A 23,619-nucleotide genomic window follows, 5' to 3' on the forward strand; every position below is an offset into this window, starting at 1 on the left:
TCTCTGTCGTATGGTACCATCAGACTTTATTTGGCCGGACTTCAACATCACGCTATGCTGGCCAATCCTCGTCACAGGTCCTATTTTTCCATCCAAGCTATTAAAGCCACTCTTCGGGGCATTCAAAAGGAAGGGAAGGGATCCGTGAGCCATAGGCAGCCAGTATCCGGCCAGTTGTTCAGGGATCTCTCCTCGTCATTGGATGGTAATCCTTTTGGGCCCTCCACTAGCCTGATTCTGAAAGCGGCTATGTATCTCGCTTTTTATGGGTTCCTCCGGCCCGGAGAGGTTCTGGCTGGTCCAAATCGAAAAAACCATCCTCTGAAGCAACATCTGTCATGGGGCCAGGGCCATTACACTCTGCTTCTACCCTCCACCAAAACCAATCAGACGGGTCCTCCCTCTGAAATCAGGTTCTACCCGACCTTGAACAATTGGTGCCCAGTTCAAGTGCTGCATCAACTGACAGCACTCATCCAAGGTTCAATGCCCGACAGTCCACTTTTGCGCATGCAGGCAAGCCTCTCAGCACCTCGCAATTCATCGCTTATATCCGTGCCCTCGCCCAGGGTTTAGGCTATGACCCCAAGGTAATTTCAGGGCACTCATTTCGTATAGGGGCAGCCTCCATGGGGCGGTGGCGATCCTCCTGCTTCTCCAGGTATATACCCAATCCTCAAACCGAGATATCTCATGCCTTTCGTTCTCTGGCTTTGTAATTTGTAAATAAAAGTGTTGTACCTACCTGTTGTTTTTTGCCCCCTTTTCCTCACTGGTGTACCCGCGCCCGTGGCTCCCGGCACAATTCAGCCACTATGTTCAGGGCAGGTTTCTCTGCGTACGCCGACGTTGTCCTAGCCCTGACCATAAATTGTAAGGCTGTTACCAGCCTGCATTTGTGGGAGGGGCGTCTGGCTATTTAGTCACCTTCCCTCCGTTCAGCCAGGCGCCCGAGCCTCACGCCCCTCCCTCCCGCCCTTTTTCTCAGGTTTCCATCAGGTATGCCTCCTTTTCCTCACTGGTGTACCCGCGCCCGTGGCTTCCGGCACAATTCAGCCACTATGTTCAGGGCAGGTTTCTCTGCGTACGCCGACGTTGTCCTAGCCCTGACCATAAATGTGAATATTAGATTGCCGATTTTCACAATCAAGAAAATAATAGTGAATTCTCAAATTCGCAAATATATGGCGAATATTCCACAAAATATTTGCGAAATATCGCGAATTCAAATACTGCCGCTCATCATTAATACTCAGGCACGTGTGACAAGACCATTTATGTGAGAGGGAATACTGTAAAGCATTGTAAGATTGTAAGCTGTTGTGCTGCACCGCAGGCTAGCCCGTACCACACACCCAAACAGTTGTTCTTGATTTTTTTAGGGTAATAACAGGTAAGGAGTGGCTGTTTAGTTGTGCCCGCCAGTTGGTAAATTACTGCACTTTCCTTCTGCATCCATCTGAGGGTGCCGAGCTGCACAGCACAGGGATCTCAGCCTTCAGGCTGGGTGTATGTAAATTTATTGTGTGTTCCCAGCATCTATGGTCATGCTCATTGCCATGTTTGGGAAGTATAGGTGCAGCTAGGCATTTAGCAGTAAACTGCATAATGACACCCTTAGGCCTCTTTCACACAAGTGAGTTTTCCGTCAGGGTGCGATCCGTGAAGCAACTGCATACCATACGGACTGAATCCTGACCCATTGTTTTCAATGGGTCTGTGTACATGTTTTTGACGTATCATTTCTGTGTTCAGGAAAAATCTCAGCAAGTTCTATATTCTGTATTTTTCACGCAGCTCTGGTTCCATGGGAGTTCAATGAAAAACATATTGCATCCAGATGCAATGCGTTTTCCAATGAGGGTTGCTAGGAGATGTAGATTGTTATTTTTCAGTTTTTTTTTCACACCCGTGAAAAACGCATCAAAACTGATTGCATTTGTGTGAAAAAAAATAACTGAACCACTGAAAGCAATCGCATACAAAACTGACTGAACATGCATGCAAAACCTTCAGTTTTTTTCCTGAACAGACCCTGAGAGAATCCGTAACACTCATGTTAAAGAGACCTTAAGCTACATGCACACGACAGTAAAAAACGGACATGTGACGAACATTTTTTTAGCAGCTGTCACACATCCGTGACGTCCAACATGTTCTATCCTGTCTGTTTTCACTGATCGACAGCCCCCGTACAATTGAATAGGACTGTTTTTAACGTTCGTTTTTCAGAAAAGCATTAGTGAAAAAATGTCCATTAAGGCTCATGCACACAAACGTATTTTCTTTCCTTGTTCGGTCCTTTTTTTTTTCCGGACTGTATACGGAACCATTAATTTCAATGTGTTTGCAAAAAAAAATGAAATTCCTTTTCCATATGTTCGTATATCTGTTCCGCAAAAAAACAGAACATGTCTTATTATTGTCCCCATTACGGACAAAGATAGGACTGTTCTATTAGGGGCCAGCTGTTCCGTTCCGTGTTTTTTGCGGATCCTTTTTTTGCGGACCGCAAAATACATAAGGTTGTGTGCGTGAGCCCTTAAGCTACATTCACATGAACATATTTTGTTTCCATGTCTTTTCGGCTTTTTTTGCGGATAGAATGCAGACCCATTCATATTTGCATCTGCATGTCCGTTCTGTAGCACCTCAAAAAAAATAGAACATGTCCTATTCTTGACCGTTTTGCAGACAAGGATAGCCATTGTTACAATGGATCCGCAAAAAAAAAACAGATGCCATACGGATGTCATCCTTTTTTTTGCGGATCCACTATTTGCGGACCTTAAAACATATACGGTCGTGTGAATGTAGCCTTAAAAACAGACAGTTTATCCAAGTGGATGTTTTTTAATGCAGTTTCAGAGGCCAAAATCAGGAGTAGATCATAAAAGGAGACCAAGTATTAACCCTTTCACTACCGGAGTTTTTGTTTTTTTCGTTTTTGCGTTTTCATTTTTCTTCCCTATCTTCCTTGAGCCATAACTTTTTTATATTTCTGTTCACATAGGTGTATGAGGGCTTATTTTTTGCAGAACAAGTTGTACTTTCTAATTCCACCATTAATTATGGCATACAATGTATTGGGAAGCGGAATTTTTTTTTCCAAATGGGGTGGAATTGGGAAAAAAAACACAATTCCTCCACTGTTTTATGGGTTTTGATTCCACTGCGTTTCGTTTGCAGCAAAACTGACCCATGCACTTCATTCTCTGGGTCAGTACAATTACAATGATACCACATATGTATAGGTTTTGTATGTGTAAATAGTGTAAAAATGAACTTAAACTTGGAAACAACATTTATTTATTTTTTACATCACCCCCATAACTTTTTTTTATACTTAGGTCTACTGAGCTGTGTGGGGGCTCATTTCTTGTGGGACAATCTTTACTTTTTATTGATATCATTTTGGAGTGCGTGTGACTTTTTGATCACCTTTTATTAAATTTTTTTGGGTAAGGCCTCCTGCACACGACCGTTGTGTGCACCCGTGACCGTTGTGCCGTTTTCCGTTTTTTTTCGCGGACCCATTGACTTTCAATGGGTCCGTGGAAAAATCGGAAAATGCACCGTTTTGCAGCCGCATCCGTGATCCGTGTTTCCTGGCCGTGAAAAAAATATGACCTGCCAACGGTTCACGGACCCATTCAAGTCAATGGGTCCGTGAAAGAACACGGATGCACACAAGATTGGCATCCGTGTCCGTGATCCGTGGCCGTAGGTTAGTTTTTATACAGACGGATCCGAAGATCCGTCTGCATAAAAGCTTTTTCAAAGCTGAGTTTTCACTTTGCGAAAACTCAGAACCGACAGTATATTCTAACACAGAAGCGTTCCCATGGTGATGGGGACGCTTCTAGTTAGAATACACTACAAACTGTGTACAAGACTGCCCCCTGCTGCCTGGCAGCACCCGATCTCTTACAGGGGGCCGTGATCAGCACAATTAACCCCTTCAGGTGCGGCACCTGAAGGGGTTAATTGTGCTGAACACGGCCCCCTGTAAGAGATCAGGGCTGCCAGGCAGCAGGGGGCAGACCCTCCCCCCCCCTCCCCAGTTTGAATATCATTGGTGGCCAGTGCGCCCCCTCTATTGTAATAATAGGTTGGTGGCCAGTGCGGCCCCCCCCTCCCTCTATTGTAATAATTCGTTGGTGGCACAGTGTGCGCCCCCCCCTCCCTCCCTCTATTGTAATAATTCGTTGGTGGCACAGTGTGCGCCCCCCATTGGCCCCCCCTCCCTCTATAGCATTAACAACATTGGTGGCCAGTGTGCGGCCTCCCATCTCCCCCCCCCCTCCATCATTGGTGGCAGCGGAGTTCCGATCGGAGTCCCAGTTTAATCGCTGGGGCTCCGATCGGTAACCATGGCAACCAGGACGCTACTACAGTCCTGGTTGCCATGGTTAATTAGCAATAGTACAATAGTAGAAGATTCATACTTACCGGCTGCTGCGATGTTCGTGTCCGGCCGGGAGCTCCACCTACTGGTAAGTGACAGGTCTATGCGGCGCATTGCTAAATGAACTGTCACTTCCCAGTAGGAGGAGCTCCCGGCCGGACACGAACATCGCAGCTCCCAGGTAAGTATGAATCTTTTACTATTGTACTATTGCTAGTAACCCGCTGCCACCAATGATCGGGGGGGGGGGTAGATGGGAGGCCGCACACTGGCCACCAATGTTGTTAATGCTATAGAGGGAGGGGGGGGCAGATGGGGGGCGCACACTGTGCCCCACCAACGATTTATTACAATAGAGGGAGGAAAGGGGGGGCGCACACTGTGCCACCAACGAATTATTACAATAGCGGGAGGAAGGGGGGGCGGGGGGGGCACACTGTGCCACCAACAAATTATTACAATAGAGGGAGGAAGGGGGGGGGCGCACACTGTGCCACCAACGATTTATTACAATAGAGGGAGGAAGGGGGGGGGGGCCGCACTGGCCACCAATGATATTCAAACTGGGGAGGGGGGGGGGTCTGCCCCCTGCTGCCTGGCAGCCCTGATCTCTTACAGGGGGATATGATAGTACAATTAACCCCTTCAGGTGCGGCACCTGAGGGGTTAATTGTGCTGATCACGGCCCCCTGTAAGAGATCGGATGCTGCTAGGCAGCAGGGGGCAGTCATGTACACAGTTTGTAGTATATTCTAACTAGAAGCGTCCCCATCACCATGGGAACGCCTCTGTGTTAGAATATACTGTCGGAAATGAGGTTTCACGATCTAACTCATATCCGACAGTATATTCTAACATAGAGGCGTTCCCATGGTGATGGGGACGCTTCAAGTTAAAATATACCCTCGGATTGGAGAAAACTCCGATCCGATGGTATAAAAGGGACTCCAGACTTTACATTGAAAGTCAATGGGGACGGATCCGTTTGAAATGGCACCATATTGTGTCAACGTCAAACGGATCCGTCCCCATTGACTTGCATTGTAATTCAGGACGGATCCGTTTGGCTCCGCACGGCCAGGCGGACACCAAAAAGACTTTTTCCTTCATATCCGTGGATCCTCCAAAAATCAAGGAAGATCCACGGACGAAAAAACGGTCACGGATCGCGGGAAAACGGGACCCGTTTTTGCGGACCGCAAAAAAATACGTTCGTGTGCAGGAGGCCTAAGAGAAGCAATGAAAAAATGGCAAATCGGCCATTTTGACAATTTTTTCCGTTACGCAATTCGCCATATTTGAAATTTTTTAAAATATTTTAATAGTATGGGCGTTTTCAGTTGTGGTGATACCCATGATGTTTATATTTATCGTTATTTAGGTATTTCATTTTTTATTATACGAAAGGGGGTTATTTTTTTATTTTTTATATATATCTTTTAATTTAAAAAAAAATAATTATAATGATTTTGAAGTTCATATATGAGCCTATAAATTGTTTTTTATTTTTCATTTTGTACAATCAGGGATTTTTAAAAGGACTTTATTACTGTGAATTGCTCATCTCTTATGTTGGCCTTTAGATGCTGTGATCTCACTTGATCACGGCATCTAAAGCCTTTAATTACCGCGATCGTCATTATTGCCGTTCACGTTAATTAGCTGCGTGTCTCTGCTGTTTTAAAAAGAAGAGACTTGCTGGCCATGATGCCCACTGCACGTGCGAGTGGACGCAATGTACGGCGCTGGTAGCGAAAGGGTTAAAGGGAGTCTGTCACCTCCCAAATTGGTTTCAAAGTAACCATACTGCCATGTAGGATAGGAGCCCGAAACGGAACCATGCCCTTCTTGTGAAAATTCATTCTTCTAATCCTAAGGAAATGCTTCTTTTTGTATATATGTGCATGTAAGGTGCACTGTGGGGGGGGCTACTCTATTTGGTGCAACATTGCTTCATCTGTAATGCTGTCCAGTGTTTCCCCTCTTGTTTGTGAAATTATAGAAAAATACACACGGCGCCCTCATAGCGCATGAAAAGGGGGAACACGCTGGGGTAAAGGGAGACAAGCGGTGCTCACCTATGTGCAGTGTGCAAGTCAGGTATAACGCTTAATGAACTTAGTATAACAGCCGCAACCAGATCCACAGTGGAGCATTAACAATGTCCGCAAACTGATAAAAAAACAGGAGATCAGCGCTGCTGATTGGTGATGAGCAGCATAGGCCCTATTAGTTTTTGCGATATTTCGCAAGATTTTGGCCTAATATTCGCCATAAATTCGTAAATTCTAGAATTCGTGATCTCCAGTCATTATTTTCTTGATTGCAAAAATCGGCAATGTAATATGCGCATATTGCACGCGCAATACAGGCGTGGATCACTTTTGCTACATTTTTCAAGCTGCTAGAAGTTTCCTGAGACTGGAGAAAATGCACAGTACAGTAATTCCTATCACACTACCTAACACCCTGCACTGAAACCTATCAGCTAAACTATATCACTATCTAACCTACACTGACTATCTCCCACTATATAGTATATATATGAACTTACTTATAGGGTTGAGCGGACCCGAACCCGAACATTTCAGTAAAAGTTCGGGTTTGAAGTTTGGTGTTCAGGAATTTAATGGCGATTTTTGAAAGGCTGCAGGGCAACCTATCAACAAGCATTTAACTCGTGTCCCCTTAGAAGCCATCACAGCCATGCCTACTAATGGCTTGACTGCGATTGGCCAGTGCAGCATGTGACCCAGCCTCTATATAAGCTGGAGTCACGTAGCACCGCACGTCACTCAGCTCTTACTAGTGTAGGGATAGGATGCTGCTGCTGTGGGAGATAATAGGAAAGTATCTATCTGATATCATAACTTGTTGTTAACTCTGCGATCTACAGTGATTTTTTTATTTTTTTTGTTTGCGTGCAATGCAACATTTTTGTACCCTGCCCTGAGCCCAGTGACACAGAAAAATACGTTTTATCGTCTGTTAGTTAGGTGGGCGTCGGCGGCCATTTTGTGCAAGTTCACTGCACCTGCACTGCATATGTGCCAGGGGAAGGGAAAATAATATAGGTAATCCATCTGTGAGTTCAGGGACCTAGGTGGTGACATATTCACATATTTTTTCTGTAAAGTACCCCTGTGCTGCATATGTGAGTGTAATCAATTCAGTAAATCCATTTGTTAGATTCTGGGGGGACAAATTTATTTTCTTTTGCTAAAAAGTACATTTGTGCCCTGCACTGCATTTGTGATAGTGAAAGAAAATCTGTTAAATCCATCTCTTTCATTTGTGGGTGAAAAAATCATATCTTTTTTTCCATAAAGTACCTTTGCGGCCTGCACTGCGAATCTGATAGTGAAATATATTCAGTAAATCCATCTGTTTCACTGTGGGTGAAAAAATATTATTTTTTTGGCAGAAAGTACCTTTGCGGCCTGCACTGCGAATCTGATAGTAAAATATACCGTATTCAGTAAATCCATCTGTTTCACTGAGGGTGAAAAAATCTTTTTTTCCCCACAAAGTACCTTTTCGGCCTGCACTGCAAATCTGATACTAAAATAAAATCTGTAAATCCATCTGTTTCACTGTGGGTGAAAAAAATCATATATTTTTTTTCAAAAAGTAACTTTGCGGCCTGCGCTGCATTTCTGACAGTCCAATACAACCGTTAAATACTGCTGTTATAATTTTGTTCGAAATAAACACCCTTTTTGTGCTACATCGTATATTTGCGGCCTGCGCTGCATTTATGACAGTCCAATACAACCGTTAAATACTGCTGTTATATTGTGGTATGAAAAAAAACAACCTTTTTGTGCTAGATTGTACATTTGTGGCCTGCGCTGCATTTTTAAAAGTCCAATACAACCGTTAAATACTGCTGTTATATTGTTGGTTGACATTAACACTTGTGTGACCTCAAGAAATTTTTTCTCTTTATGACACTTGCACAGCCTTACTGTCAGTGAACTTAAAAGGGTTATCCCACCTTTCAATTTTCAGGCCGTCGCATCGCTTTCCTGCTCTTCACCCCGCTCAGTCATGGGGCGTTGTCCTCTGTATTGACGGACAGCGGAATGAGCGCTCTGCAGCTCCATTGACTCCGCCTACCCTGCCTGCGTGCGTGCTCCCGTGTCAGCCGTACCTTCTGCCAGCAAGCACCTCATACTCTCCTCCCTTCATGCTCCCCGATCGCCATGGTAAGATCAATCACATATATCCTGTGAGTATACCGCAAGCTCATATATCCTGTGAGTAAACCGCAATTATGGGGCCAGTCGAGCGCCGTGCGCATTCATGGAAGAAAGGCATCCAAAGTCTATATCGAGGTTGTTTCGGCCGCCGCGCATGCGCGGCCATTGCTTTGGGCTGGTGAAAGGTGGCCGTAACCAAGGGAGAACACGCAACAACAGTGAGATAACTGGGGGAGGATTATATTGAATATGGTGCAAATTAGGTAAATGATTATATTTAGGAAAATTCACAGTATCGCATTGCGGACTGATTTAAACCTATTCATTTTGATGGGATAAACCCTTTAATTGTTGACTATTGCCGGTTACATTGTCGCCTGACATAAACCATCTGTTAGTTTGGTGGGTGAACGCAAAGAATGAGGAGAGCGTCAAATAAGGCACGTGGCCCTGGTCGCGGTGCTGCTGGTGTTTGTGGAGCTCCTGTTGCAGAGAGAGGACGTGGTCGATCTGTGCCAGCTACACGCACAAGTGAAACACCTTCCTCATTGGCGAGTAGGCGACAGAACCTTCAGCGTTATTTGGTAGGCCCGAATGCGGCTCTATGAATGGTGAGGCCAGAACAAGTACAGGTGATAGTAGATTGTGTGGCTGACAGTGCCTCCAGTTCCTTCACATTGTCTCCCACCCAGTCCCCTGCTGAAAGATCAGAGTTGGCACCTGCAGCCCATGGCCATCAGTCTTTCACCTTACCCCCTTGCAAATCAGTCAAGCAGTCTGAGCCCCAAGTCATGCAGCAGTCTCTTCTGCTTTTTGATGACTTTGCTAGCAGGAGGACAACCGCAGAACGTCTCAGATGATGACGAAACACAGGTGCCAACTGCTGTGGCTTTCTGCAATGTGCAGACTGACAACGAGGGCAGTGGTGTAGACTGGGTGGAAGATTATGTGGAGGACGATGAGGTCCTTGACCCCACATGGAATCAAGGTCATGCGAGTGAGCTGTGTAGTTTGGAGGAAGAGGCGGTGGTCGCACAGAGCCACCAGCACAGCAAAAGAAGGAGCAAGGTGCAAAAGCAGAGCGGCCGTCCCCTAGACAGTACGCCTGCTACTGCCCACCGCACCAAGGGCCTGAGCACACCAAAGCCAGCTCCAAGGAGTTCCCTGGCGTGGCCGTTCTTCAGACAATGTGCTGACGACAAGACACAAGTGGTTTGCACGCTGTGCAATCAGAGCCTGAAGCGAGGCATAAACGTTCTCAACCTGAGCACAACCTGCATGACCAGGCATCTAAGTGCAAAGCACGAGCTACAGTGGAGTAAACACCTCAAAAACCAAGAAAGGTCTCTGGCTCCTACTGCTTCCTCTTCTGCTGCAGTCTCGGTCTCTTCATCCCCCTCTGGATGACAGTGGCACCTGCAACCCCGCAAACAGAGGATGTGCCAGCAACACCACCACCTCAGTCATCAAGCATCTCCACAATGTCCCATTGAAGCGTTCAGCTGTCTATCTCCCAAACACTGGAGCAAAAGAGGAAGTACCCACCTACCCACCCACGATCCCTGGCCCTGAATGCCAGCATTTCCAAATTCCTGGCCTTTGAAATGCTGTCATTCCGTCTGGTGGACACAGACAGTTTTAAGAAATTGATGGCGGTGGTTGTCCCACAGTACGTTGTGCCCAGCCGCCACTACTTTTCCAGGCGAGCCATCCCTTCCCTGGACAACCAAGTGGGGGACAAAATCAGGTATGCCTTGCGCAACGCCATCTGTGGCAAGGTCCACCTAACTACAGATACGTGGACCAGTAAGCACGGTCAGGGAAATTATATCTCCCTAACAGCACACTGGGTGAATGCAGTGGCGGCCTGGCCTGAGGCGGATAGCAGTTTGGCACATGTCCTTCCACCACGAGGATTGCAGGGCGTTTCTCTTTGCCTCCTGTTGCTTTCTTCTCCTACTCTGCTTCCTCATCCTCTACCGCCTCCTCATCCGGTCAGGGTAACACCTTCACCACCAACTTCAGCACAGCCAGGGTTAAACGACAGCAGGCAGTTTTAAAATGTATCTGTTTGGGGGACAAACCCCACACCACGCAGTTGCTGTGGACGGGCATGAAACAACAGACCGATGAGTGGTTGGTGCCAGTGAGCCTCAAGCCCGACCTGGTGGTGTGCGATAATGGGCAAAATCTCGTAGAAGCTCTGGGCCTAGCCGGTTTGACCACTCACAGAGGACCGCCGAGTTGGCCACATTCTAACTTGTGATGATTACTGGGTGGCCACGCTGCTGGATGCCTGTTACAAGGACAACGTACCATCCTTAATTCCGTCACTGGAGCTTGATCGTACAGATGTGCAAGTACAACCGCACGCTGGTTGACACGCTGCTGATGGCATTCCCACCTGACAGCGAGGCACAGCGGAAGCACAAGGCGAAGGCAGAGGAGGAGGAAGAGGTCGCCAATGCATCTGGGGCACCGCCAGCACCTCAGAAGGCAGGGTTAGCATGGCCGAAATGTGGAAAAGCTTTGTCAGCACGCCACAACAACCAGCACCACCAGCTCATATGGAACGTCTTAGCAGGAGGCAGCATTTCACCAACATGGTGGAGCAGTATGTGTGCACATGCCTACACGTACTGACTGATGGGTCTGCCCCATTCAACTTCTGGGTCTCCAAATCGGGCACATGGCCTGAGCTTGCTCTTTACGCCTTGGAGGTGCTGGCCTGCCCTGCAACCAGTGTATTGTCTGAACGTGTGTTTGGCACGGCAGGGGACGTTTATCACAGACAAGCGCAGCCGCCTTCCACAGCCAATGTGGACAAGCTCACCTTCATTAAAATGAACCAGGCATAGATCCCACAAGACTTGTCCGTACCTTGTGCAGAATAGACATGTATACCAGCCTCACCCAGCCATTGTTATACTCCAGCGCACTTTCTCATTGTTTTATTTTTTATATTTCCCAATGTTTTGGGGTGTACCCTAATTTAAACAACAACAACAACAACAACAACAAAAAAAATTATAATAATAAAAAAAATACCAGGGTTGGCTACCTCCTCCCCCTCCTCTTCCACCTACACCGCTACGTCGACCGCCTCCTCAACCACCTACTCCATATTGACCTCCACCTCCTAGATCAAGATTATTATTTTTTATTTTTACGTATTTTATGCTATTTTAAGTCATTTCCCTATCCACATTTGTTTGCAGAGCACTTGTCATGCTCTTAACCACATTTTGCTGCCTTTTGCAGCCCTCTAGCCCTTTCCTGACTTTTTTAGAGTCAATTTAGTGCTCCAAAGTTCGGGTTCCCATTGACTTCAATGGGGTTAGGGTTCGGGGTCAAGTTTGGGTCCCGAACTCAAACGTTTTTGCGGAGTTCGGCCAAACCCTGCAAACCCGAACATCCAGGTGTCGGCTCAACTCTACTAACCTACTATCTAATGTAATTGGATAAGGAATAGGATCCAGATGAAAGCACAGAGCACAGCAATGTCACTGCTCTCTCTCTCAGAACTGCAAAAAACAGCAGAAAATGGCAGCTGGGGAGTTTTCTATATAGTAAGGGGTAGGCAATTTTTGTATTGGTTGCTAGGGATGTTGCTAAACTCAGACAAAGATATTGCAGCCTTCCCATTGGCCCACAAGCAAAGCAGTGAGGTTAGTGATCAAAAAAATCTAGAATATTCGCAATTACAAAGATATAGTACTATATTCTACATCTTCGCAAATTCTCAAAGTGCCGATATTCGCGCTAAAAATCCACGATTAGAATATTCGCGATCAACACTACTGCTGATGAGGTGAATGATGATTTATTAAGATGGCGATGTATTTCGATGTGGGCATCACTTCTTCAGCAGGCCAACATGGCCAATGCTGGATAATGATTTGATGCTGGATAAAGTTTCTTTGCATAAAAATAAAAAGAAGATTATAGGACTAGATTTTTACAAGAAAGGTATGGACAGGGTGGGACTGGCCCACATGGGTACAGGTGAAGGTGGGCCCCTAGTCTCCCACCTTCTGTACAAGTGGCACATAACACAGTAGACTTACTGCACTACATACATATGTTCAATGTACAGCACCTGAACCAGCCTATGTTCATATAAAAAAACTTAAGGAAACTCTCCAGTTTATTATTATAGACACAATCAGATGACTTCTAGGTATAGAGGAACGCTAGCCAGTATCCTCTTATCCCTAGGACCTACCATCTCAAACTTGCTGCAGGGACCCCCACATTAAATCATCTGGTAGGATCTTGCTGCTGTGTGAGCTGGTAATATTTAATATTTAAATGTATTTGTACGGTGGGCCCCCAAAATAAATTTTACTGGTGGGCCCTTTGTCTGACACTGGGTATGGATATGGTTTGGGACATCTAACCTATATGACTGTATTCTCATTTTGAAACAGATTTTGGAGGGGAAAGATTACTTTGAGGCTATCCATCATTTAAATATTGAGGTTCTGTCCTCCGTATAAGCCATTAATATCAGATGGGCAGGTGTCTGACAATCTGCACCAATGCTGATCAGCTGTTTCAGAGTAGCTTTCCAATGCCACGTCCATTGTATAGTGGGTGGAGCTGGAATCTTAAGTGAACAGGATAAGCACTGCATTAACCATCTCTGTCAACAGTACACAATGGATGGAGCCGTGTAGTTCCAGCGACGGACAGCTACAGTACTCTGAAACAGGTGATCGGTGCAGGATGTCGGACCCCCACCAATGTGATATTGATGGCCCATCCTGAGAATATGCCACTAATATAAAAATCCTGGAATACCTCTTTAAGGACAGATACTACTCTTTTTTTATCCACTCCTGGTTTCGGCTTTAAAAACTGCATAAAAAACTTGAACTTGTGGCAGCACCCTAAAAGTTTTGGGTTTAGGTTTGCTGATGATACAGTGAATTCTGGATATTATGTATCTATATAAACACAGAATTAAATATGCTGAATTCATCTCAGAAGAAAGACAACTTGACTGCTGCAACAAAGGGCTAAACAATATTATTCTCTAAGGACAGAAAACGAATCTTCTCAGAAAACCGAGTTTTAGAGCATCTCATCTTTACCAAATTCTTGTTCCCTGTTTAAAACCGCAGCATACAACATAGACGTAACCCCCACTGAGCTGTGCTGCTGCTTTAATGACAGAATGTCTTAAAACAGTGGGGTGATTGCACATGCTGATGAAAATCGTGTGTTTGTTGAGCAGGTGGTTTCATAATTGATGGGAATGCATGTCATTATTCTATTAATTATCTGGTGGAGTGTGAAGAAAGGAACTTACTGTATTAAGTCTAAACACCATGTAATTTTCTAAAAGCATTATAAATAAATGACACTAGAAGTACAATTTTCTGCTGCTAGTACAATGAAAAAATAGTATTATTTTTAATTTGTTAAAAAGTAGTGTTGGGTGAGCATGATTGGCCGAATACCAGTTCGGCTTGAGCATCGCTATGCTCGTCCGAATACCGCGTGTGCTCGAGCGCGATGCTCGAGTCTCCTCCCCGCACATTTGTTGGCTGCTACGCAGCCAATTAACATGCTAAGTAAGTACTGCCATTCACTGTAATGCTGTAGCCATGTTGGCTACTGGCATTACAGTAATTGGCTGGCCGGAACGCGTCATCGGGTGCTGTATAGCAACCGATGACACGTGTTCGGCTCAGTCTTAGTCAGGGAGAGCTGTGCTGAAAAAGGGACAGATAGTGTAGGGAGTAAAATAGTCATATTTTATTGAAAAAACTTGTTAGAGACCCAAAAGTCATTTTAAGGACTATTGCTGTATCTGGCAGCAATACAGGGAGTGCAGAATTATTAGGCAAGTTGTATTTTTGAGGATTCATTTTATTATTGAACAACAACCATGTTCTCAATGAACCCAAAAAACTCATTAATATCAAAGCTGAATATTTTTGGAAGTAGTTTTTAGTTTGTTTTTAGTTTTAGCTATTTTAGGGGGATATCTGTGTGTGCAGGTGACTATTACTGTGCATAATTATTAGGCAACTTAACAAAAAACAAATATATACCCATTTCAATTATTTATTTTTATCAGTGAAACCAATATAACATCTCAACATTCACAAATATACATTTCTGACATTCAAAAACAAAACAAAAACAAATCAGTGACCAATATAGCCACCTTTCTTTGCAAGGACACTCAAAAGCCTGCCATCCATGGATTCTGTCAGTGTTTTGATCTGTTCACCATCAACATTGCGTGCAGCAGCAACCACAGCCTCCCAGACACTGTTCAGAGAGGTGTACTGTTTTCCCTCCTTGTAAATCTCACATTTGATGATGGACCACAGGTTCTCAATGGGGTTCAGATCAGGTGAACAAGGAGGCCATGTCATTAGATTTTCTTCTTTTATACCCTTTCTTGCCAGCCACGCTGTTAGTACTTGGATGTGTGTGATGGAGCATTGTCCTGCATGAAAATCATGTTTTTCTTGAAGGATGCAGACTTCTTCCTGTACCACTGCTTGAAGAAGGTGTCTTCCAGAAACTGGCAGTAGGACTGGGAGTTGAGCTTGACCCCATCCTCAACCCGAAAAGGCCCCACAAGCTCATCTTTGATGATACCAGCCCAAACCAGTACTCCACCTCCACCTTGCTGGCGTCTGAGTCGGACTGGAGCTCTCTGCCCTTTACCAATCCAGCCACGGGCCCATCCATCTGGCCCATCAAGACTCACTCTCATTTCATCAGTCCATAAAACCTTAGAAAAATCAGTCTTGAGATATTTCTTGGCCCAGTCTTGACGTTTCAGCTTGTGTGTCTTGTTCAGTGGTGGTCGTCTTTCAGCCTTTCTTACCTTGGCCATGTCTCTGAGTATTGCACACCTTGTGCTTTTGGGCACTCCAGTGATGTTGCAGCTCTGAAATATGGCCAAACTGGTGGCAAGTGGCATCTTGGCAGCTGCACGCTTGACTTTTCTCAGTTCATGGGCAGTTATTTTGCGCCTTGGTTTTTCCACACGCTTCTTGCGACCCTGTTGACTATTTTGAATGAAACGCTTGATTGTTCGATGATCACGCTTCAGAAGCTTTGCAATTTTAAGAGTGCTGCATCCCTCTGCAAGATATCTCACTATTTTTGACTTTTCTGAGCCTGTCAAGTCCTTCTTTTGACCCATTTTGCCAAAGGAAAGGAAGTTGCCTAATAATTATGCACACCTAATATAGGGTGTTGATGTCATTAGACCACACCCCTTCTCATTACAGAGATGCACATCACCTAATATGCTTAATTGGTAGTAGGCTTTCGAGCCTATACAGCTTGGAGTAAGACAACATGCATAAAGAGGATGATGTGGTCAAAATACTCATTTGCCTAATAATTCTGCACGCAGTGTATATATTTTTAGCACAACCTGCGCTAAATAGCTTGCAATTGTTGGCCTGCTGCAGACAGCGACATTATCTGCGCTGCATCTCCTGTGTAACGCGTGCGCAGCCTAAAAATATCTGTGACATCCAGTGTACTTTTTCCGTAGATGGTGTTCGCTGCGGACAGCCACATTACCTGTGCTATATCTCCTGTATAACGTTAGCGGATCCGAAATATCAGTGACATTCAGTCTAATTTTTTTGCCGCTGGTGGCACCGACATTACCTGCAATACATCTCCTGTATAACGTTTGCCCATCCTAAAATTATCTGTGACATTCAGTGTACTGTTTTCATAGACTCTTCGGACAGCAACATTATCTGTGCTACATCTCCTGTTTAACGTGTGCGCATCCTAAAAATATCTGTGACATTCTGTGTACTTTATTTGAGCATACACTTACAAATAGAGATGGCCTTGCGGTTTGCCCGGCGGTCGTTTCGCTGCGAACTTTGGTCGTTCACCGAACATGCAAACATATGGCAATATTTGCACGTGCCATATTTTTTTGCATAGCACCAAGCTTTGACCCATGACACATCCATCAGGTGGGACAGGACGGCCATTTGAAACCTTTCAGCACATGGACACACCCACTACACTATAAATAAACTTGATCTGGCCATTTTACATTCAGTTTTTTGCCTGTATAGGGAGAGGTTGCTGTGTGGAGCAGGGACAGACTGTTAGGGACACCAAACGCTAGCTAATAGAAACATAGATAGAAACATAGAATGTGTCGGCAGATAAGAACCATTTGGCCCATCTAGTCTGCCCAATATACTAAATACTATGGATAGCCCCTGGCTTTATCTTATATGAAGGATGGCCTTATGCCTATCCCATGCATGCTTAAACTCCTCCACTGTATTTGCAGCTGCCATTCTGCAGGAAGGCTATTCCATGCATCCACTACTCTCTCAGTAAAGTAATACTTCCTGATATTACTTTTAAACCTTTGCCCCTCTAATTTAAAACTATGTCCTCTTGTAGCAGTTTTTCTTCTTTTAAATATTCTCTCCTCTTTTACCTTGTTGATTCCCTTTATGTATTTAAAAGTTTCTATCATATCCCCTCTGTCTCGTCTTTCTTCCAAGCTATACATGTTAAGGTCCTTTAATCTTTCCTGGTAAGTTTTATCCTGCAATCCATGTACCAGTTTAGTAGCTCTTCTCTGAACTCTCTCCAAAGTATCAATATCCTTCTGGAGATATGGTCTCCAGTACTGAGCACAATACTCCAAATGAGGTCTCACTAGTGCTCTGTAGAGCGGCATTAGCACCTCCCTCTTTCTACTGGTAATGCCTCTCCCTATACACCCAAGCATTCTGCTAGCATTTCCTGCTGCTCTATGACATTGTCTGCCTACCTTTAAGTCTTCTGAAATAATGATCCCTAAATCCTTTTCCTCAGATACTGAGGTTAGGACTGTATCACTGATTTTATATTCTGCTCTTGGGTTTTTACGTCCCAGGTGCATTATCTTGCACTTATCAACATTAAATTTTAGTTGCCAGATTTTTGACCATTCCTCTAGTTTTCCTAAGTCCTTTTCCATTTGGTGTATTCCTCCAGGAACATCAACCCTGTTACAAATCTTTGTGTCATCAGCAAAAAGACACACCTTACCATTGAGGCCTTCTGCAATTTCGCTGACAAAGATATTAAACAATATGGGTCCCAGAACAGATGCCTGAGGTACCCCACTGGTAACAAGACCTTGGTCTGAATATACTCCATTGACTACAACCCTCTGTTGCCTGTCCCTCAGCCACTGCCTAATCCATTCAACAATATGGGAGTCCAAGCCCAATGACTGCACTTTATTGATAAGCCTTCTATGTGGGACAGTATCAAAAGCCTTACTAATGTCTAGATAATAGGGCCACAAAAATGCTTTTAAGGACTGGTATAGGCAAGGCCGTCTTTACCAAGGGGCAAAAGGGGCAGCTGCCCCGGGCCCAGTTGCTCCTGGGGGGCCCAAGGCAGCTGCCTCTTGAGCCCTGCTAGCCACTGCCCCGGGTGTCAGGCTGTCAGCTACACAGGAGGTGCTGCCATGCCTGCCGGCACTGAGTCCAGCCAGCGTACTGTGAGAGCTCAGCTGTGATCTAGGACCTTAGATGACATCATCATTATGTGACCAGTAACCTAGTAATATTACTGGACACATGGCTATGAGGTCATCACAGGTCCTATCAGGAGTGTTGCAGGAGAAGTTTGGCTTTTTTTGTGACGATTACATCAGAAAAAGGTGACAGGGCCTGTTATACTAATATACTGTAAACTACTGTATAGTGGGGTGCTGTATAGTGTGGGGGCCTGTATACTGTGGGGGGCCTGTATACTGTGGGGGGCCTGTATACTGTGTGGGGGGCTGTATACTGTGTGGGGGGCTGTATACTGAGTGGGGGCCTGTATACTGTGGGGGGCCTATATACTGTGGGGGCCTGTATACTGTGGGGGGCCTGTATACTGTGGGGGGCCTGTATACTGTGGGGACCGTATACTGTGGGGGGCCTGTATACTGTGGGGGGCTGTATACTGTGTGGGGGGCTGTATACTGTGTGGGGGCCTGTATACTGTGGGGGGGGCCTGTATAGTGTGGGGGGCCTGTATAGTGTGGGGTGCCTGTATAGTGTGGGGGGCCTGTGTACTGTGTGGGGGCCTGTATACTGTGTGAGGGGCTGTATACTGTGTGAGGGGCTGTATACTGTGTGGGGAGCTGTATACTGTGTGAGGGGCTGTATACTGTGTGGGGGGCTGTATACTGTGTGGGAGACTGTATACTGTGTGGGGGCCTGTATACTGTGTGGGGGCCTGTATACTGTGTGGGAGCCTGTATACTGTGGGGGAACCTGTATACTGTGGGGGGGCCTGTATACTGTGGGGGGGGCCTGTATAGTGTGGGGGGCCTGTATAGTATGGGGGGCCTATATAGTGTGGGGGGATGTATACTGTGGGTGCTGTATAGTGTGGAGTGCTATACTGCTGTACTGTATAGTGTGGGGTGCTGTATCGTGTATAGTTTGGGGTGCTGTATACGGTGAGGTGCTATACTGCTCTACTGTATACTGTTAGGTGTTGTATACTGTGGAGTGCTGTATACTGTGGGCTGCTATACTGCTCTACTATATACTGTGGGGTACTGTATAGTATGGGGTGCTATACTGCATACTGTGGGTAGCTGTATACTATAGGGTGCTATACTGCATACTGTGGGGTGCTGGGGTGCACTGTAACACTAGAGTAAGCCGAGCCCTGGTCTCCTTCCAGCCTGAGCCCAGCTGCCCAGAGCACTGATCCTGAGCCACTGGAGTCTTCAGAACTAGAAGTATTTACAGTCATTCACTGTACTCTACCAGATGTGTGGATTTTTTGTGTGTGTGTTGTGGTGGAGGGCGTGATTGCCTGCTAAGGTGTGGGAAGGCGGGATGCAGGGGGCCCAAGTAAATTTTTGCCCAGGGTCCAATCAATATTAAAGACGGCCCTGGGTATAGGTGTGCTATCGATAGGTCTGACATACTGAAGGGAATGATATACTTATAATATACTTTCTAACATAGAAAGTATATTATGGTGCATTTGTATTGTGCAGCAGTTGTGTGCGGTTCTGCTGCGATACTGCAGCTAGATAGAGGGAAAAACGCTATTGGAATAACTAATTGCAACTTGTGTGATATACCTGTTGCCCCCTCACCCCCCCAAAAAAAGATTGAGGGGTGTGATATACCTATAATATACCTTCTAACATAGAAAGTATATTATGGTGCATTTGTATTGTGCAGCAGTTGTGTGCGGTTCTGCTGCGATACTGCAGCTAGATAGAGGGAAAAACGCTATTGGAATAACTAATTGCAACTTGTGTGATATACCTGTTGCCCCCTCACCCCCCCAAAAAAAGATTGAGGGGTGTGATATACCTATAATATACCTTCTAACATAGAAAGTATATTATGGTGCATTTGTATTGTGCAGCATTTGTGTGCGGTTCTGCTGAGATACCACAGCTAGATAGAGGGACAAACGCTATTTGAAGTAACTAATTGCAACTGGTGTGATATACCTGTTGCCTCAAAAAAAAAACTGATTGAGGGGTGTGATATACCTATGATATACCTTCTAACATAGAAAGTATATCATAGTGCATTTGTATTGTGCAGCAGTTGTGTGCGGTTCTGCTGAGATACCGTAGCCAGATAGAGGGACAAATGCTATAGGGATAACTAATTGCAACTGGTGTGATATACCTGTTGCCCCCCCCCCCCCCAAAAAAATGATTGAGGGGTGCGATATACCTATAATATACCTTCTAACATAGAAAGTATATTATGGTGCACTTGTATTGTGCAGCAGTTGTGTGCGGTTCTGCTGAGATACTACAGCTAGATAGAGGGAAAAACGCTATTTGAAGTAACTAATTGCAACTGGTGTGATATACCTGTTGCCTCAAAAAAAAAAATGATTGAGGGGTGTGATATACCTATAATATACCTTCTAACAAAGAAAGTATATTATAGTGCATTTGTATTGTGCAGCAGTTGTGTGCGGTTCTGCTGAGATACCGTAGCCAGATCGAGGGATAAACGCTATAGGAATAACTAATTGCAACTGGTGTGATATACCTCAAGGTATATTGGTATACAGCGGCTCACCCAAGGACCCGGTGCTCACTCCACGGATTCACCCAAATCCGATTGGGAAAGTACAAAATCAAACAATTGTTGGAGGGCACTCAATTACCTGACAACATCCGACAGGGTATTAATAGACCTATTTATTATACATAAAATGATCGCTAAATTAATACACATAAAATAATCGCTAGAATATTCGCATCAAATATTCAAATAAAATAATCACATGAACAATTCACATAAAACACAAAAAAAATTGTGTACACATATAATCGCATAGGGGTATGTTCGGATAATGTATTCGATCCTAATATAAAGAATCTGATTATAACTGCAGTATAAGTAGGCGGTCTCTTTATGCGATCTTATTGCCGCCTATAATCACCAACCATGGCATATATAGAGAGCGTGTTCAATAGCCAAGTAAACGGATAAATAAATCAATGAAGCCCCTTGGGGCAGAGTACGTTACCCCTCTTGTTTCGCCGTATGAAAGTCCTTATTCAGCCCGTTCGACTCACATCGGCGTCCCGTGTGGTCTACAGGTCTCAACGCGGCGTCCCACATGACCTAGGCTGGGTGTGTTCATAAATTGTTTTTTAGTGAGATGGCTGTAGAAAACGCACACTCGGCGGTATAGAAAACGCATGGATGACGCTAGTGCGTTTTCTTTAGGTCTGGAAGTCTTGATGCAATAAATATGAAGCAGAGTCACTGCATGTTTATAGTGCATGTTGGATTTAATTAATACCGCAGGTTGGACTGAACATTACACGTGCGGTTATATGCACATATATATAGAGAATGGATATGTTGCCCGGGAAAGTGATCCAAATCGGGATCCTATTGCAGCTGAGGCCCCAGAATTCCCTGCTGTGATAAAGGAAGGATATATAAGGAAAAGTGAACATAGTAGCTGTTATTACCGCTGAGGAAGGGGCTAGATCCCTGAAACGCGTCCGGTTCATCACAGCAATAATCATCTTTAACGGAAATTCGATGTGCCGATATTAAAAGGCAACCACCAGGACCTGGGTTGTGCGATTATAAAGCATACAGTCTGGACTTGAAGACTGAGTTCATCCATTAGTACCCCAAAGAGCCATGCCTATTACGTATGACGCAGCCTAGGTCACGTGGGACGCCGCGTTGAGACCTGTAGACCACACGGGACGCCGATGTGAGTCGAACGGGCTGAATAAGGACTTTCATACAGCGATACAAGAGGGGTAACGTACTCTGCCCCAAGGGGCTTCATTGATTTATTTATCTGTTTACTTGGCTATTGAACACGCTCTCTATATATGCCATGGTTGGTGATTATAGGCAGCAATAAGATCGCATAAAGAGACCGCCTACTTATACTGCAGTTATAATCGGATTCTTTATATTAGGATCGAATACATTATCCGAACATACACCTATGCGATTATATGTGTACACAATTTTTATAGTGTTTTATGTGAATTGTTCATGTGATTATTTTATGTGTATTAATTTAGCGATCATTTTATGTATAATAAATAGGTCTATTGATACCCTGTCGGATGTTGTCAGGTAATTGAGTGCCCTCCAACAATGGTGTGATATACTTGTTGCCCAAAAAAAAATACTGATTGACGGGTGTGATATACCTATAACATACCTTCTAAAATAGAAAGTATATTATAGTGCATTTGTATTGTGCAGCAGTTGTGTGCGGTTCTGCTGAGATACCACAGCTAGATAGAGGGACAAACGGTAGTGGAATAACTAATTGCAACTGGTGTGATATACCTGTTGCCCCCCCCCCCCCAAAAAAAACTGATTGAGGGGTGTGATATTCCTATAATATACCTTCTAACATAGAAAGTTTGATATACAGGCTTCCACCAAATACTTATTAAGAGGTTCTATATACCTGTTTCCACAAAATACTGATAGAGGGGATTGATATACCGGCTTCTACCAAATTTTGATTGAGGCCTGCGATACACCAGCTTCCACCAAATATTGATTAAGGGGTTTGATATACCAGCTTCCAGCAAATACTCATTAAGGGGTTCTATATACCTGTTTCCACAAAATACTGATAGAGGGTATTGATATACCAGATTACACCAAATATTGATTGAGGCCTGCGATACACCGGCTTCCAATATTGATTAAGGGGTTTGATTTACCGGCTTCCAGCAAATATTCATTAAGGGGTTCTAGTTACCTGTTTCCACAAAATACTGATAGAGGGGATTGATATTCCAGCTTCCACCAAATATTGATTGAGGCCTGCGATACACCGGCTTCCAATATTGATTAAGGGGTTTGATATACCAGCTTCCAGCAAATATTCATTAATGGGTTCTATATACCAGTTTCCACAAAATACTGATAGAGGGGATTGATATTCCAGCTTCCACCAAATATTGATTGAGGCCTGCAATATACCTGCTTCCACAAATATTGCTCTTCCATAGGGACTTTGTCACAGGGTAATTTTGAAAATGACAGGCAGAGGAAGAGCAGGCCATTCCGCAGGGGTAGTAGGGGTTGGGCAGGTGCACCAGGCCAGAGCCTAAGTGGGAAGTTAAAGAAGTTGCGTGCGAAAGGACGTACCAGAGTTGGTTGAGTGGCTCACTCAGCCTTCTGCTTCTGCACCCTCCTCATCCTCTGTCTCTGCACCCTCCTCACTCTTTGCACCCCCAAAGACACCACCACCACCACCATATCCCCTCCATTCGAGTCAGAGAAATTATATTCCCATCCATTCCCAGACCTTACCGATGTGCAGCCATTCTTGGCATCAGATCAGGAAGAGGAGGTAGCAACGGCCGCCACCCAGTGTTCGGATGACAGTACCCAGATCAGCCCAAGGACAGAGGTCCCCGCTGTTGCTGCCTACTCCGAGATCTCTAATGTCAGTGGTGGTGAAGGTGACGATGATGACGTGTCGATGGATGTAACGTGGGTG

The 23,619-nt window shown here is 44.9% G+C and overlaps 1 long non-coding RNA gene across 1 annotated transcript; it reads left to right on the plus strand.

Annotated features, from left to right (window-relative positions):
- The first annotated feature begins 1,688 nt into the window (after nt 1-1,688).
- On the plus strand, nt 1,689-23,402 carry LOC120993529. Its single transcript, XR_005777300.1, has 3 exons — nt 1,689-1,813; nt 18,290-18,301; nt 23,392-23,402. It is a non-coding gene; the product is annotated as an uncharacterized LOC120993529 (long non-coding RNA).
- Nucleotides 23,403-23,619: the final 217 nt, after the last annotated feature.

This window comes from Bufo bufo, chromosome 3 (genome assembly GCF_905171765.1).
Source record: "Bufo bufo chromosome 3, aBufBuf1.1, whole genome shotgun sequence".
NCBI classification, from domain to species: Eukaryota; Metazoa; Chordata; class Amphibia; order Anura; family Bufonidae; genus Bufo; species Bufo bufo.